This window comes from Agelaius phoeniceus, chromosome 2, assembly GCF_051311805.1.
Source record: "Agelaius phoeniceus isolate bAgePho1 chromosome 2, bAgePho1.hap1, whole genome shotgun sequence".
Taxonomy (NCBI): Eukaryota; Metazoa; Chordata; class Aves; order Passeriformes; family Icteridae; genus Agelaius; species Agelaius phoeniceus.
Window position 1 is genome coordinate 34,955,303 of NC_135266.1, and position 2,833 is coordinate 34,958,135.

Sequence of the window (2,833 nt, forward strand, 5' to 3'; positions counted from 1 at the left end):
ATCCACAAACTCACTGAAGGGTGCCCTTGATCCCACTGGCTGTGGCACTGCTGAAGAGGTAAAATAGTGCTCAACCAAGCATGGACCTTTTTGAGACAGCACTTGTTCCTGATTTCCACTTGGGCATTGAGGCACTGACTCTAAGTCTTCGGATGAGCCCATCCAACCATCTAACCATCCATATGTCAAAGTGATGTCTCTCCAGCCTAGAGGCAAGGCTGCTGAGGGGGACCATATCAGAGGACTTACAGAAGGGATTTACACGGGGATGATTTGAAACTGAGTTTATGAAATGTGTGGGTAGAAATGTGGTTTAGAGTTTAATGCATGGAGTGACCCAAAGCTGCTACTTACAGGAAAATTTTCCTTCTGAAATTAGAGTGTGTTTTTTCAGTGTTTACAGGGGGGGAGAATAAAAGCAGAGTAAAACAGACACAAACCAAAGAATGGAATGTCTAAATAAAGGATGACTGAGTGCCATCAAGAAGGAAAATTATGCCCTCAGAAATCTCCAAGTGGCCTTCATCTTGTGTGCAGGCAGTGCCCTGCTGCTTTCCAGGCTCAGTGAGTAATCAGCCTTTGTTCTGTTACTTGGGAAGATTCTCAAAGTGGCCACATGATGGTAGCCTAGGATCAGGTACAAACATGCTAAATCAAGAAAGTAAAGGAAATAGGGAGGAAAACTAATACTTGTAAACTAAAACAAATGTCTGGATGCATCATCCCCACACAGTGAGGACCTGAGCTTTAATTCAGCTTTCAGGTATTGTAATATCCAGAACAGAGCTGCCAAGTGTACCTACTGGATAGCCCTGTCCTGAGAGGTGCTGTGTTTGGAGCTCTTTGGTCCTTTTATAGACAAATTCATATCTAGCAAACTTCTGCTTACATTTTCCTTCCTGTTTCTAGATACCTCACATAAAAGGTGACTGGTTTAAAATAGATTAAACCAGAGCAAAGAAATCAGAAATTAAGCAAATATACTATTTTGATTATTAACCTCTTCATTACTAGAACTGCAATATTCACTCTTGCCATTAGCTATGAAGAAAACTAAATGCAAATTGTTGAATTCTTATGTTTTAAATTAAAGGCTACAAAGCTATTCAATATTAAAGCTGTACAGTTATTCTGGTTTTTAAAAGAATACAGATTGGCCCAAAAAGTCTGTGGTAAAATGTGCTGGTCTTGAAAAGGAGGCCTTTAAATTACTCTGGCATACAACTCCCCTCCCTTTCATTGAGCAAATCAAATCAAATCAAATCAAATCAAATCATCCTTCAGATTGCATAGCAGCTAAGGAGAACTTCATCATCAGGTTGCCTGGCTAGGTGAAGTCATCCATGTCTAGGTCAAACACTGCTATGAAACACTACTTGACAAGACTGGGATGCCTGTGTAGTACCCCAAATCCTCTGCAGAGGTAATCTTGGGTATAATCATGAAGTCTTACATTCCATACAATTAATTAAATTGCCTACACTGAAACTGATAGAATGTTGTTTGCTCTGTATAAATACTGAAGATTCCAACTTTTCCAATCTGTATGAAAGAATTTATTAAGAAAAATTATGACTTTCATTCCAGCTCAGCTTCCAATAACCTAATTCACTGTAGCAGTTACACCATCACCCAACTTCTCTAGTACTGGGACTCAGAGTTCCAAGAATAATTCTGTTCTGAGAACAGAACAGGGTCCAGTTTCAAGAAATACAGAAACTGAGTAGTTACAAAAGTCTCGGCATTATTGCAGTCCTCCAGCAGACGTTTTTCAATTCCTCTACAGAGCAGCAATCAGAAGTCCTTATTTCTGCAGGTCCTGAAATGAAATGTCATAGCAGGGTACACGATAGTGTCTTGCTGTTTACTCTGTGAATAAAATTGAGGAATTGAGATGTAAAGAAGAGGAAATATCTCAAGAACCATCCCCTACCTATTCCTTCTCTGCCCAGAAGAACAACAAGAACAAAGACTGATGGGAGTGAAGATGTACAACACACAGACAAATAGAAGGAGGACACCGATTTGATATGATTTACCAGTCTTCCAGTGAGATATAACACTGAAAAGCAGTGCACTCAGTGAACATTATAAATAATGAGATTTAAATGTTGTTGTCTACTTTAATAACTTCATTTTTCTGTAAAAAATATTAAAGATGAAGAAGACAGGGGGCTCTGTACTCAGACTGTACTGTGGGGTACATGAAGAGGCAGGTTCTATGCTTCTCAGTTCCAGGACACCAGCACAGACAAGTGACATACTGTTGCTTTGGTACACTCAGGACATTTCATACACACAGAAACTTTTCCTGATCTGTGCATTGAATTTACCCAACCCAGAAAAATGTGGACACAAAGCAGGAAGGCTGTAAAGACCAGTGAGATGGTTTGTTACCCACCTAGAGGGAATGAGGCTGGCTAGGGCAAAGCTGGGAGCAACTCTTCTGCAGGCCAGAGCAGAGGGCTGATACTCCTGTACCGGGCAGCATCCCTAAGCAAGAAGCAGAAAACAGTGGCATGGCTTGAAGCAATCGTAGCTGACCTACACCCGAGCCAGAAGGAAGACCCATGTTCATCTATCTTTCAGGTGGTCACCTGTGCAAAAATTTATATGAAAAATGTGTGACAAATTACTGGAAATTCTATGAATCAAGTAGTGAAGAGAGTGTCCCTCTTTTCTGACCTTTGTCCCAAGGCTGAGAGGGACCCTGCTGCTCCCCATGGTTTAACGGAAGTGAGGATAAGGGAAATGAGGCAATGAAATCACATTGTCAAAACATGCAAAAATACACCAAGGCAAAGTCATAGTTTCTATCCTTCTTGTTCTGCAT